Here is a 15,836-nt window from a genome sequence, read left to right on the forward strand (position 1 = left end):
ATCCATCCATCCATCCATCCATCCTCTACTCATGTTATCTGTAGGGAGTTTGGTCATCTCATCAACATTGTTAGTTGGGTTGGTTAACATTATGAAGCCTACAGAGGTGTTAAGATTTATTGATTTCAAATGTGCATAACTTTTTGTCATTTTTTATTTTCCTATATTTTAATAATGTAAAGCACTTTGCATTGCATTTGTACTGAATTGTGCTATACAAATAAATTTGCCTTGCCTTGCCTTGCCTCTTAAAGTCATGCTTTAGAAATCCTGAGAGTTACAGTACTTGTCTCCAGCTATAGGCCTACATGGTAGAGGAAGGACCACGAAAAGCCGCCATACTGCTGGAAGTTAAAGTCATGGTATCTTCACCGATTGTAAATTAATAATATCTTATCTATTTAATTAAAGGATTGTAGGATTTTTTTAAAATTCTAAGTGCATTTTAAGTGGGCGTTAGGCCAGATTAGATGGTGTGTTGGTTATTTTGCCCTTTTGCGAGGATGCTAATTTACTTTGAGCTCAGTTAGTTGTCTAAATATATCATAATTTAGTAGTTTTTAAATAGGACCCCCAAATTTAAAGGATTATTTAAAGGGGGAATTAACTATCAAAAGAACCAAACATGCATGTTACAACTATCCACAGTGATTTAAAAGATTTGCATCTCTTCTTACACTGATCATCAAACAAGTTTCATTATAGTTTAGGTATTATTTTTGCTTCTCATCTTTACTTTCATTTCTTTAGATTGTTGGATGGTTTGTTTGATATCTTTAGCTTTTTGATTTTGTCAGTTTTTTTAAGGTAATTTCCTTGATCCTAAGGCTTCAAATTAGTAATTCTGTGATTCAGTGATTCTTCAAGCAACATTTAAAACATGCATGAATAATGAAAATAAGATTTTATTACCAAAGTTTTTCAAGAATAGACGGTTAAAGATTCCGAGAGTTTAGAGATAAGAGCAGCAGTATGTGTTTGTCCTGCTGTTAATTGGACTAAAATTTGGTGTCTCTCTCTGCTTGTTAAAGTTTCACGGCCTTGGATTCGTCCCAGAGGTATTGAGGATACTGTTTGTCTCTCGCTGTGGGTGTTTTGTAGTCTCACTCACTTTCAACTGTCAGCGTACGGTCTGCCTATTTTCAGTCCAAGTACCACGTCCCCTTCTTCTTATCTCCATGGCAACAGATATGGACTGAACTCTGCCCGGCTCTGTGGGGTCCGAGGGCAGAGGTGGGGTAGTGGGACGGCGGGCCTGACGTCGTGGGGCGAGCCTGCTTTTGATGGGATCAGGATTTGGATCGCTCCAACAGGATGTGGAAAGGTCATTTTGTTTCTGTGTCTTATTTAGTTATCAGCGGCGGTAAATCCTTCACAGCAGTTCACCGATTCTATAGAAAAAGCAGAAAACGATCAATTCGGATTGGCGCTAGAACAGTGAGATGCATGTCTCTAGTACTCCTGCGAAGTCAGCAGTGGTGTCAGCAATAATATGAGGTGATATTTGAAGAGAAAAGCATCTATGTCAGTGTTTTTTTTTATCTGGGTCAAAAACCTCTAAAATCCAGGGCTATGAGAGCATCCCTTTTTTATTTGTAGTGGGTTCTATTTCTTTATGCAAGTAGAAAAATGTACTAAATACACTTACGTTTTTGCACAGTGGGTAAAAACTTAGGATTTTAGAAAAGGAGAAGGAAAAACATTGTTCTTGCATTCCTTTTTATTTTGCAGAGTTAAAGAGAAGAAAACCTGCACTACGATAGCATGTGTGTGACAGCACCTAAAGCATTGTTTGTATTTAACCATGTGGATTTTTCTCAGTTATGTCCCCAGACATTTATTTTGAACGGCAGACTGAAGTCGATAAGCCTTTGCTAGAAGTAAATTGGATCTGCTTCTTCAATCATTTTGCCTGTCAGTCCCTTGGAGCATGTCTGCATTTACCATGAAACACATTCAAGAAAAGATGCAAGAGGACTGGACAAAAAAATGTAGTGTCACAGCTATAGAGTCTTTACTTATTAATTTGAAAGAAAGTTTGCTTTATGAATTTCTTTCGTAACTTTTTTTGGGGTGTCGGCTGATAGGTCAAAGTGAATCTACCTCATTTGATTGTGCAGGAAGATGGCAACAGGTGGAGGGAGAGGGTAGATAATAGCATGACAATGTGAGTGAAACATAAAAGGAAATAAAAGATGAAGAGCTTTTTCTAACTGGGTGCTTAGGTCTTTTGTTAAAGCTAAATCAATGTGTGCATTGCCCTTAAAAAATTTTTCATTACCATTGAGCTTATAAACATTTCACCAAGAACAACCAACAAACTTGTGATTGGTAAAAATCAAAGTTCAGCATAAATGTTAGACAGTGAAAAAAAAATGATATTTAATGTGGTAAAGTTTTAATGAATACATATGAAAGATTTTACTCTGTAAAAACCACCATACCTGTGTAATTTATTTTCTAAAATGGAGTTTAGAAAAATTGTAAACATGTACAAGAGAGCAGCAGCCAAGAGGCCCAGAGTAACTCTGAGGGAGTAGCAGAGATCTGGAGCTCATGATTTTATCAAGAGCTCGGACCCACATGCAGAGAAACCAATTCAGAGACACCAGGGAAAAAGTTTAACAGGTTTATTGAAGAGATAATACAGAATCAAGTGTTGCTCTGAACACTGCTCAACCGGAACTAAAAAGTGAGGTGAAGGCACAGTGGTTAGTTCAGGCTCAGTAGGAAATTTGACTCTTGAACTTGAAGAGGAGAATTTGGTTGCTGACTCACGTCTCCAGAGAAGTTGTTTAAACTTTGACTCCAATCTGTGTGCGGTAGTTCCAGTGTTTGTTTGATTCGGTGGAGGGTGGTCAGGATTTACCCAGAATGTGGTTGTTTGTAGGTGAATGGAGAAGCTGACTGCCACTCAGATTTCCTGCGGTACTTGAACGGGTCATAGTGGAAATGAATCCCTTGCTCAGTGTGAAGCTCAAACAAACTCTTGAGGAAAAGTAGATTCAAACCTCTAGTTTAAATCCTCTGCTCAGTTTGAAGCTCAGATGATCCTTCCAGGGAGAGAAGGTCCGAAACATCCAGTTTGCAGGATGACTTCCTGCCGAGAGGGAAAAACAAAAACAAGATTAAGACTCAGGTTGACAAGAATTCAGTTTGACTCAGCAAAACTCAGCTTGGCTAGAGTACCCAAAACTGGCAAACACTCTGGCGTCGAGGTAGTGGCAGTCAGCAGCTTAAGAGTGCTCCGTTAACGAGGTAACCCTCTGCAGGTGTGTGAGGAGGCGGACCAGAATCAGGCGCCTCCTGGTGGAGGAAGGGAGACAAACACAGAAACACAAAAACACACAGACAGGAAAATCCAGCTTAAGGTTTTCCATTATTGGTGCCCTGATTAGACAAGACTTAATTGAATATACTCTGGCCTACATGCAACAAATGAGTGAAAGAAACTAACTCTGCAAATCCCTTGGAGTACACCGTCCACATTGTCAAACACGGTGGTGACTGCATCATGCTAGTTGTTTTTCTTTTTTTTAAATCAGGGGAAATAAAGTTGATCAGAGTTGATGCAAAGATAGCTGAAGCAACAACAACCCTTGAAGAACACTTCTGAAAATTAGAAGAATGGTTAATTTTCAAGTCGAATAAAAATCGTAAACATAAACGTAGAGCCACAATGGAATGGATTCATTCAAATATTATCCACATAATAAATGGTCAAATCAAAGTCCAGATTTAAATCCAACTACCGTATTAAAAGATCTCAAAAAGATCAACTTCAACTGGTCATCCAATCTAACTGACCTTAAGTTAAATTGCAAAGAATTATATTTAGGAGAAAAGCTGGTAAAGAGTAGAGACGTTTGTCAAAGGAGTTAAATCCTTACCTTCAAACCTTTTATTTATTATATTCAGGTGCTTAAATCCAAAGAATTGCACCATTTAACAATTTATATTTACAAAAATACAAAGGAATACAGAAAAATCCACATAATGCCACATAATGAATATTTATTGCAGTATGTAAACATGTTTGGTTGTAATATAATTAAATTTGAATATGAAAAATTTGTGCAGCTTGTCAAACATCTTTAACAAAAGCAAATCACATAACTTTTTTTTTATTTAAATATTTCTCTTTTCAAAAGCTTATTAATTATCAATTATGTGTTAGTGGTGTTTAATGGGGAAAAAATGCAATTATCTTTGTTACACAAACACTTCTTAAACACAAACTTACTAATGTGCTGCACATGTTGAAGGCCTCTTTTCATCCTCATGTGTCACTGCTTATAATTCTAACCTGGAAGCAGGGAGAGTGAGGAGACAAGATGTACAGAAGGTTAGAAAATTAAAGTTAGTGCTTCATGGGAGAACATCAGATTAGTTATGGCTGGTCAGTTACCCTGAGTGGAGGGGTGGTTGGGAGGGGAAGATGAGGGAAATTAAGACAGTAGCAGAGCAGGGACATGGTTTGAAAATGGGAGTCTTAGGAAACAAATAAAGGGGAGGAAAGTCACAGAAATGGGGAAATAGGTTAAATGAAGAAGAGATCAGTAATATAACAACAGGAGTGCCAGCTGTAGGCCTTTGTCAGACTGGACTTCACACAGTTTATGTCTGAGAGTCCAAAATTTCACTGGTTTATACAGCTTGGTGTGTGCTTTCTTTTCACCAACAGATCCTTTCACAGTCGGGGGTGTTTTAAGCACATATCTAAAGACACCCACAGAATTTTACATGAGTTCCTTTAAATTGGCCCGAATCTTTGAAGGGAGATTTTATGTTGAAGCATCTCATGGTGTGAAAAGCCGGGATTTTTTATTTTTTTTTTATCAGATTGTAAAACCAAACACAGATAAGTTAGCCCATAGTGGAAAGAAGTGGGCATACTGAAGGCTTCTGAGAAGTCTTTTAAATGAGATTAGATCTTCTATTCTGGTTCCTGTGAAGTGATAAAAATTATCTGAATGCTGTGAGTTAAAATAACATTTCTTATTCTTTTGAATCCACCAGACTGAAGAAACCCCAAGAGGAGGAAGAATCAGACATATACCCAAAGAGGAATACGAGAAAGGATATTTGGGTTACTCTGGTAAGCTGGAAACCTGCTTTCTGCATCACATCATACCCACCTCTGATATCATTTTCTAAAACTGTGTGAACCTCCAGCTGTTTCAACATGAAACGCTCTCCTTAAAGTCATTCCTAGTCCCGCAGGATGCAAACACACAGATGCCACTTGGCTGCCATGGTGTGCAGCTCTCCCCAGACTCGGTATTTTCATCTGTGATGTAGAAAACCATCTGAAAGATATTATTGCAAGCACTTTTCTGTAGAGATTGTGAGTCATCAAACAGCTACCCAACCTTTCTCTTTCTCTTCTGAAAGTCTGCAGGGATGCCTGCTTTCTTACGGTAGCTTTGAGGCAAAGGTCACGACTTGCTTGACTGCCATTTGTCTGCTGGCGGAGAATTTTGGCAGCGATGATAGGCATGGGATTACAATGAAGCTGTGTTTCGATGGTCTGACTGTCTTCTTGAGGCATTTGGTTCTCAGTGTAACAAACCCTGTCATCGCTTGCCCGCTGCAGTGGGCGTAAGTACTTAGAAATAACAAAATATCCCTAAGAGCCTGAACTTTGCCTTGTTCTTTACTCCTTTTAGCACATAATGGCTCACAATGAGTGTGTGGAGGTGGCACATTTAGGGATAGAAAAAGTTGTTTCCTTGAACTTTTTCACTATTTGGACTCATTACTGCCAGAGATATCAATGTATTTTATGGGGCTGCACAACATGTAGAGAATATAAAATCTTTTGTTACTAAAACATGCAGTTTAAGTAACTAAAGTACTCTTTGAAATACAAAATTGTTTGCTAAGATTTTCCAAGATATTCAGCCATTTCGATGACCCTACAGTTGGGATGGTTTATGATGTTCAAAGAGTGTTGGATGCGCTGCTTAGAAAACAGGTTAGAAGAAAATGTAAATTTATGTTGTAGTTTTTACCAATAATATCAACTTAAGGTTTTTAACAGTTTTTTTTATAGAAAAAGTTGATATTTTCAGGCATCTTTACTTTTATTACTATTTATTAAGATTAAGCACAACCAGCTGATTTCAAAAGTTACCTATTCATATGCTTGACTCCATTTAAGTATAATTTAAGCTAAGTATAATTTCAACTAATCTACAGTATAAAGACTTCATATGTTTGTTACATACCATAAGTAAAAAAGCAGCAAAATTCTCAAAACCTTAACATTTACCTTCTAACGGGACACCAAATCTAAAAATGCAGCCAAAGCTAAATTGGAAATGTTTAGATTAAAACCTTTCCATGTATTGAAACGGTCTAGTCAAAGTCTGGGCTAAAAAAGTTTCATTTTCCTTCGACTATAAAATACAGTGCTGCTTTGGTTTAGACTTTATTTATAGTGTTTTTTTAAATACATATCTTAATAAAATAGATCGATGTTTGTTGCTCCAGTGTTTTATAATTTGAAGACTTATGCAAGGCCTTGTACTGTATATGATTCTCTGAAACAAGGAGCAACCTTTAATGACCTTAGGCTCCCTCCCCTCTTGTGCTGAACTGAAATTGTTTCAATGATCCTGCAGGCAGTTGATCTGATTCTCATTGAGAGAGGTAACATGGACTGATGGGTGTCCACCATCCAACAGACGCTGCGTCAGGCAGGGAGCCTGCATGGAGACCTCAGAGCTCAGGGACTGAGATAGCTCAAAACTAATCTGCCTCTTGAGTTGTTTTATTTGTGCCGGTGGGGGCCTATCCATTAAAATGCCTGTTGCAGTGCTCCTCTCTCCTCCTGCTTTCCTCTCTGTCGTTCTGTTTGTCTCTGAATTCTTTCCATTTCACCCGTGTCATTGCGCTGTGGCAGCGTGAATGTGTGCTGTGGGCCAGAGAGGCTGAGTCTACAGTTTTCAATGGCCGAGTCACAGAGGACCACACTCAGGAGCGGCACACTGAATTTGGTAGTTTGAAACACAGTGAGGCGTGAAGCGTCCATTGTGAACAGCTGCATTCAGGGCCAGCACCCTCCATTAGAAGGCCGCAGAGGTTTCTGTTTACCTCCAAGCGGCTGTCTTTCAACCAGTTTCTCTCACATGGTCGTCCGGGAGTATGGCAATATTGTTTCAGTGTTTCGATGCCAAATAGGGTTTGGTGGGAAAAAAAAAACCTTCTGGTACAAGCGATAATGTGACATTTTGTCTCCACATCCTTCTAGCTTTGTTTTTCCTCAATTCTTTTTTCATTTGTGATCATATCTGACTCTCTCTTGTCTCCTTTATTGGTATCTTCTGCTTTTTCTTCTTTCTACCTAAAGGGGATGAGGAAAATATTTGTTAGCATGGAAAACATTCGAGATTAACTATAGCTGCTGTCTTTTTCTGATGTTTGACTATTATGTTCTTTACTGTTATTTTTCATCTTATGCTCTAGCAGGTGCAGAGTGGGAAAAATATTCTGGCGGAGAATGTTTCAGGCTACCACAAGTTCACAAAACAAAGTTATCCCAGTGAAATTAACATTCTAGGTAATCCATTTGTGTAAAGTTTATTATGTACAGTTCATCAGAAGTGAGGTACAAACTATTCTAAAAGCATAACCTGAAAATTTTATGAGACACGAATCCCTTCGATTTTAAATTTCACGAAAAATTCCCAAAAACCAGAACATCATGAACAGCATCTTTACCAAGAAAATACATTTTTCTTTCCTTTTTACTTGCATGTTGGTGAAGAAACTACACCGTATGTTGGCTTGAACAGCAAATTTCTACCACAGCTCCATCGTTTATGCTATGAGAGAGTTGGATTTGAAATAAACCCCAGGCTCTGCCTCAGAAACCTTTCATCACCCATCACCCAGCACAGTCCTGAGTACTAGTTCTGTTCAGTGGTTAAACACCCCGTCTTTATTTTATGTACAATTAATACAATCAAAATACATTTAAAAAATGTAATATGACATTTTTCTTACTCTTTGTAATTTTGGTATCATTTTCTTTATTTTATTAATTTTTTCCCTATTTACTTTTGTCTAGCTTTTGTTGTCAATTTGCTAAGTTTTTTTTTTTTTCATGATGCTGCTTTCTTCCTATTACATCTTTCCTCGGGGCTATAGCAACAAGATCTGATGTAGACATATGTTTGATGCAGATGTGAACAAAGATAAGTCTAAATGATGTGCTCTGAAATTGTGCCTGAAGGCTTCTTATCAGACTCCTTAATGCTGTTGTCCACCTGGTACCAGGAGCTCCAGCAACACAAACATCTTAATCTTTTATCTGGTTCGATGAAATTACCGAAAACAAGGATTTGAATTATTATATATTTGATAAATCAGAATTTTTGTACTTTGTATCATGATAAAGATATTTATTTTCCCATGTTATTTTCTTTAGCCATATTTCAAAATTCACATTATCCTTACTAAAAACTAAAATATATGTTTTATTAAGTCAGTTTTGGTGCCCTTGGGTTCATCAAAGTGGTCCTTACTTCCTCATTAAGCTGATTATGCTGGATACACTATGCTAGTGCATGTTCCACCTGTTCTCCAACATCATTTTACAGCATCTTGGTACCACTGGTTTCTTTCTTTCTTTCTCCCCGTCCCTCTGGATTGTCCTTCTTGCTGCAAGCTATATGAGGCAGAGGCTTAACCTGTCCTGTGCCTTAGAAATATTTAGGAGGGAGCTAAAGTAGGGGGATGTATTTGTTTTTTTCTAATCATTCCTGCTTGGTCTGTGGGAGATTAAGTAAAATGCACCAAAAGCATTTGAGTGGGCCAGCAGCAGCCTGTCGACCAGGAACTATCCCGCCTCTCCCGATGGCCAGTTCATGCCTGCTCTCTAATGTTCATCTGAGCTTTATCTTTGGCTCTTTGCTCTCTTGATGTTGTATTTTGGTTTTTGAAAGGCACTGTACTATGAAACAAGGCTGTCATTTGTTGGTGTTCCACTATTGTATGGACAGTGCAAGATTTTTACTAAGTAAATAAAAATGCATTATTATAACCCAAATGGGTTTCTTTCACTTCCAGCTTCAGTGTTGCACATCTGCCCATGCACACACTCCTTTTCCTCCAGCAACAGATGTTCTGCTGTACAGATCCATGTTACCTGTATTTTCTATAATCATTAAAGTGGTACATGATGGATTCCCTGATTAGCACGGTATTTACCCGTGATTAGTCATCAATGGATATTTTCATTTTTGTCATACTGCTGGCGGTCCAGATCTCAGTCTGGATATTTGCAGGTTAGTGGAGGTCAACCTAAAGCTTAATGCTATTGAAAGCAAATCTTACATTAACAAAGACTCTGTAGATCCATGTAAAGACAAACAGATAAAAGAATTCTGCATTGTGGACAATGCTTATTTTATGTAGTTACTTTATATGCAGATCCAAGAGATTTTATAGTGATTATACATTGTATATTTGTGATTCCCATAAATATCACTACTGTCTGAAGCTTACTTTGGGGTTACTTCATAATATTTGCATCACCAGTGTGATCAGTCTAAGTATTTGGATGATTTTGGAAATTCATGATGTCACTGCCACCATCAGTGTTTCTTCTGTATGTTGATGTTTGGGAGCAGGGGGCCCTCCAGCTGATGGTATTAGTGAAATTGCCAATTTAATCTGTAGTCCATGTTTAGTTTACCCTTTAGTTAAAGTGTTTAAATCCAACAACTTGTCATTCGCTTGCAGGAGTGATGCAAGAACAGCAGGCAGAGCTTGCATTCAAGAGAGAGAGAGGAAGAGCTCTCTGTGTAGCACAGTATCTTCTTCCTTTTAGTTTCTAGCTCTGAGGAAACACGCCCACCTTATTTCACTAACCTTTAACTGCTTGCAGGAATATCCTGCATTTTCTCCAGATTTGTGGAGTCTAACTAAATTTTGCAAAATACCCACAATCCTGCTGCAAATTTCTGGACCTGGAAAAGGATTGCAATGGCACTTCTACTGTATACCACACTAAGACCCATTATCAACAAATTGCCTAAACATTGAACAGTGGTGAACATTCCCAGTTGTGGCCGGCAGACCCCAAGAGCGCAGCAACAACTTATTCAACAGGCCTCGAAAGATCCCACACAACTCCCAAAGACCTGCAGGCCTATCTCGCCTCACCTAAGGTCAGGAAAAAAAAACATAATTTCCATCCATCCCTCCATTTTCTTCCACTTTATCTTGATTGTGGAGGCAGCAGTCTAAACAGATATGCCCAGACTTCCCGATTAACACACACCTCCTCCAGCTGCTCTGGGGGGACCCCAAGGTGACACCAGGCCAGCTCAGAGACATAGTCCCTCCAGCATGTCCTGGGCCTTCCGCTAGGCTTCCTCCCAATAGGACATGCCTGGAACACCAGGAGGCATCCGAAACAGATGCCTGAGCCACCTCAGCTGGCCCCTTTCAATGTGGAGTAGCAGCGACTCTACTCCAAGCTCCTCCTGCTTAACTTAGCTCCTTACCCGATCTCGAAGGGTGCGCCCAGCCACCCTGCAAAGGAAACTCATTTTGGCCACTTGTATTCGCGATCTTGTCCTTTCGGTCATTACCCAGATCTCATGACCATAGGTGAGGGTGGAAACGTAGATCGATCGGTGAATCGAGAGCTTTGCCCCCAGACTCAGCTCCCTCTCCACCACGACAGTCCGATACAGTGACCGCATCAATGTCGACACCGCACCGATCCATCTACCGATCTCACGCTCCATACGTCCCTCACTCCTGAACAAGAAACCGAAAAACATAATTTCAGCTGTTTAAGATGGCGTTAGCATTGTAATGGCCTGGAGGTTTTTTGCTGCTTCAGGTTCTGGAATGCCAACCATGAATTCTGCTGTTTACCAAAATGAATGTCCCGCCTTCAGTTCATGACCTGAGCTGAAACAAACTTGGGTTTTGGACAATGATGCAAACCACACCAGCAAGCCTACCTTTGAATTGCTGCAAAAAAAACAAAAGGAAGACTTTGGAATGACCTGGGCAAAATGAGGCAGTGAATCCTATTGAAATGCTGGGGGATAACCTTAAAAAGGCCATTCATTCTCAGAAACCCTTGATTGTGGCTGAATTACAACAGTGAAGACTCCTTGCAACTTATTACAAACATTTCATTGCAGGTTTTCCCAATTAGGCCTAACCAGTTATTAGTAATGGGAAATCAGTTTTTTGATGATAGGATGATAAAGACTGTTTTGTGTTTACTTGTTTGTTTTTATGAATAATAAAATTGTTTAATATTCTGAAATGTGTATGAAACACAAAAATTAGGAAGTCAAAAAGGGAGCAAACACTTCTCAACCCCACAGTAAACGAGTGGAGGCTTAGTGGTTGGAGCATAGAGCTTGGAATCTTGAAGTTGTGAGTTTAAAACCCACTACCACAGACTGCTATTCTGGCTCCCTGAGCAAGACCCTTAACCCCCAATTGCTCCCCAGGCGCCCCATGATGGCAGCCCACTACTCCCCAAGGGGATGAGTTAAATGCAGAGGTAAATTTCTTAAATGTGTGATCAATAAAGTTCAATAAAAAAAGTGTTAATTAGAAATATGAATGTTTTGATGGTTGACAGATTAAAGATATAATTCCTCATACATAAAACAACAAACTTCCGCCTCAATATATAAGTCTGATTAGTGTTCAAGCGATCAGGAGTCTAAAGAAGAAAATGTCATCCATCACAGATAAAATAAGATGTAACATGTAAAGGAAGCAGTGAAGAACTTAGCTGGAGTAATGATGAAAAACCAATACTAATCTTGTCACAGTTGTAGATTACCCTTACTGAGAGACCAAGACAGCTGAAGGCTGTGCTTTCAAATAGAAGATTCAGTAGATACAGAATTGCTGTTCAAGTCTTAATTGTGTGGCATGAGCATTTAGCTCTATGTTTAGCAAGGAAGCAACATCGTGGCACCAATTAACAGGAGAGATATATATGGTCTGCTCAAAGAGGAAACAATTTAGTGAATGGCTCTATGGTGTAGAAGTTGCAAGGTGTTTGTTAAAGATGTCTTATCTTGCATGGGCTGTAGTTATTGTAAATTAGTCAGCGTTAGTATCTGCCTCAATAAAGATATCAGTCACCTTCTAATAGCGTCGTAAGGTTTTAACACCCAGACTGCCACAGTGTTGTAAAAAAAAGGCTGCAAGATGATTGATGTTTGACAAAAGATGAAACTTAACTACCATCTGTTAATTTTACACATTGAAACATTGTGTGCGTTTATCAGACAATCAAAGTCAAATCACTGAGAGGTGGGAAACACCCTAGATAGCTTGGCAGATGTGCATCATGATTTAGAAAATTAAGTAAAAGAATCAAGTTGGGTTTTTACTGTTGATAACACATCAGCTGCTTATCCTAAAACATGCAGGAGCTCAAATTGACTAATTTTGGGATATTCTCCTAACAAAACTTTCAAACCTTTTTGTAATATTTGCCCACTTACAGAATGATTTTATCTTTTATTTGCCATATGTAAATGATTCAGATAATCAGATATTCTTTTTTAGACAAAGATAAGCAGAGTAATTACAAAAACAGTGTTCAGATTATGATTTCATGTGTTGAGGAAAAAAAAATCCAAACTACTATGGCCATTTTCAAGAAAATGATTGCCCCCTACTACCAACCCCTGTGTGCTACCCTTGGGAGAAACAACTAGAGCTGATTATTATGATATATCACTCTAAATTCTGAGCCCACTGGTCTTTGTACCGTATTATTTTTCCCTTTAGCATCTTTGAAGGTTTTTAAATCCTGAGCAGCTTTTTAGGTTATGCCAAAAAGTGGGTTGTCAGCAATAGATGCTCTGATGTAAAGTTGTTATACAAGGGATTGTAGGAAAACACGGGAAAAAAAATTGTATTCTATTTGTTTTGAGTCTTTCAGAGTTGGACCTGCATGTGTGCCTCGAATCATTGTCCTGCTGGTTTAAACTTTCTACGCAAAAGAACTAAAGGTTAAACACTGGATTCATGATTCAATCAGTCACTGCAGATCATGCGGGTCCAGAAGACTATGACGTTACACACCATGTTTTACTACTCGCAGGATCTTTCTTTGAAGACCTGTTTGTTGTGTGCCAGGTGTCAGTTTTCAAAATATCTTCCATAAAGTCCTGTGGTTTAGACTTGGTTAATTGGTTAGTTAATTCTGGAGATCCTGCAGTAATCGGAATTGTGGGCGGCTTGTGAAATTGAACCTCTTCATTCGGTTAGTCATTGGTAACTGATGTGGTGCCACTTGTTATTCAGTCCTGAAGGCTTGACAGCAACTGAGTGATCAGGGATTGTGATTTTTCCCAAAGTGCAACAGACCTCCCTTAAAACTATCCTGCGTTTGTTAGAACTTAGCATTTCCACATTGTGGAGCGATCTTGCAGTTGGCGTCACATCATTCCATTCATATAGGGCAATGTGGTTTAGAACTTTTTCTTTCTTTAAACATTTTTCTTTCTTTCCGGAGTAACAGCCTGGTGGTAAGGGCATTGTGCTTAGCCCCCAGAGGTTCAGAGTTCAAGCCCTACTCCTGCAGACTGCCAAGCTGGGTCCCTGAGCAAGACCCTTAACCCCACACTGCCCCCCAGGCCCCACATAATGGCAGTCTACTGCTCCCCAAGGGGATGGTTTAATGCAGAGGTGTATTTCTCCAGTGTGAGATTAATGATGTTCAATTATTATAAACAAATCTTTGTTAGAAAAGGTCTTTTTATGTTTCCTTAGATTAACATTTACATGAAATGACACTGATTATCTGGTAATGTGACCAAAAGTGAAAGCTGAAGGTATCTGTTTAGGAGAAATGCTTTCTCATGGCGCTGTGTATCCCAATAACTAATCCCTGAAGAGACGTATGATGCACATGAAAAAGACGGTTGTTAGTTTTCAAAGTGATATTTCATTTTACCTCAAAGTCTATTTTAGTAACGTAAAGGTAAGTTTCTTAGTTTTCACTGTGTATGTCTTTGTATCTGTGCATGGATATCTGCACTGATTTCATCAAGAGCTCGGTCCCACATGCAGAGAGACCAATCCAGAGAGACCAAGGGAAAGGTTTAACAGGTTTATTTAGGAGTTTGTGATGAACCCAGTGTTGCTCTGAACACAGCTCAACCGGAACTGAAAGGTGAGGGGAAGACACTGTGGTTAGTTCAGGCTCAGTAGGAATGTTGATTCTCGAACTTGAAGAGGAGAATTTGGTAGATAACTCACGCTTCCAGAGAAGTTGCTGACTCTTAGACTCCGGTCTGTGTGCGGAAGTTTCAGTGTTTGTCTTATTCGGGGGAGGACGGACAGGGTTTACCCAGAATGCGGTTGTTAGTAGGCGAACGGAGAAGCTGACTGCCACTCTGATTTCCTGCGGTACTTGAACGGGTCATAGTGGAAATGAATCCCTTGCTCAGTGTGAAGCTCAAACAAACTCTTGAGGAAAAGTAGATTCAAACCTCCAGTTTAAATCCTCTGCTCAGTTTGAAGCTCAGATGATCCTTCCAGGGAGAGAAGGTCCGAAACATCCAGTTTGCAGGATGACTTCCTGCCAAAGGCAAAGACAAAAACCAGATTAAAACTCAGACTGACAAGAACTTAGTTTGACTCAGCAAAACTCAGCTTGGCTAGAGTACCCAAAACTGGCAAATACTCTGGCGTCGAGGTAGTGACAGTCAGCAGCTTAAGAGCGCTCCGTTAATGAGGTAACTCACAGCAGGTGTGTAGAGAGGCGGACCAGAACCAAGCGCCTCCTGGTGGAGAAAGGGAGGAAAAACACAGAAAAAACACATACGCAGACAGGAATCCTGACAATATCCTTAAATGCATGTATATGCATCTCATCAGCATTTGTTTTGTATACTTTTTAGTCAAGGAAAGAATTCTTAATTTGAAAGGATTTTGGGTGGAATGAAATGAGTTATAACAAAATATGACATATTCAGTTTTTTACGTTTAGAGTTAAGTGTTTATAGGCAGTGGTAGATGAACTCTGATAGGCACTGGAAATTTCTCAATCTCTATGCAATGGTGCATTTTACAGGCTTAAGATGCTATCGGCCAATTTTCCTCTCATATTTGGATATAAAGCTGTAACAGTATGAATTCATATTCCTGAAATCAGATGAGTGGTGGGATTTACACATTCTTGTAGGGACGCTGGGCTGCTCTTGGTACACATCGTTTCAGATGAATGCATCAAGATCTTTCCAGGGTGTCTTTTTGATAAGAGCCTGGCAATTCTCTGACGGTAAATTGTTTAAGCAGGCTTCTCCATGCATGTTGTGTCTACTGCGAAGGAGAAGGGAGGTGCTTGTGGATGTGTTTGTTTCCCTGTGTCTCTGTAGAGGTGTGAGAAGCAGAAACAGGACAGGGACGTGCAAGAAGAGACAACTTCTTTAGAAAGAAGGACATGAATAAACAAATAGATGAATGGATGTATACAAAGACAGCTTTGGACAAAAACAGGCTGAGTGGTGAGAAAGTAGATGAGGAGGCCCCTCTCCTAGGGGCTTCTGCTCTTCTTCATCGTCTTTCAGGGATGCTGGAGAAAGTTGGCTTTGTGTGAAGCTTACTCAAACTGACAGCCTGGGGATGTCTGTTTTGTTTCTGAGGTTGTATCTCCATCCTCTCATCCTCTCTCTCCCATCCTCTCATCTGCCAGACCTTCCATAGGGCCTAATTTTAACTTCACTTATCACCCTCTGTATAATAATTTGAAACAAAGTTGAAACAAATGTGTTATATAATGGACAGTTTGATGGATTTTGCTCCCTTTCTACTCGGATTTCCGA

The 15,836-nt window shown here is 39.4% G+C and overlaps 1 protein-coding gene across 2 annotated transcripts in view; it reads left to right on the top strand.

The window, feature by feature from the left end:
• Nucleotides 1-15,836, top strand: part of LOC107098114 (neuronal cell adhesion molecule-like) — a 116,339-nt gene that overhangs the window by 46,166 nt on the left and 54,337 nt on the right. For both annotated transcript variants that reach the window (XM_015395584.1, XM_015395585.1), the window contains exon 2: nucleotides 5,020-5,098. The gene's annotated coding sequence lies outside the window, so the exon portion shown is untranslated. The remainder of the gene's footprint in view (nucleotides 1-5,019; nucleotides 5,099-15,836) is intronic.

This window comes from Cyprinodon variegatus, unplaced genomic scaffold (assembly GCF_000732505.1).
Source record: "Cyprinodon variegatus isolate N-32 unplaced genomic scaffold, C_variegatus-1.0 Scaffold748, whole genome shotgun sequence".
Classification (NCBI taxonomy): domain Eukaryota; kingdom Metazoa; phylum Chordata; class Actinopteri; order Cyprinodontiformes; family Cyprinodontidae; genus Cyprinodon; species Cyprinodon variegatus.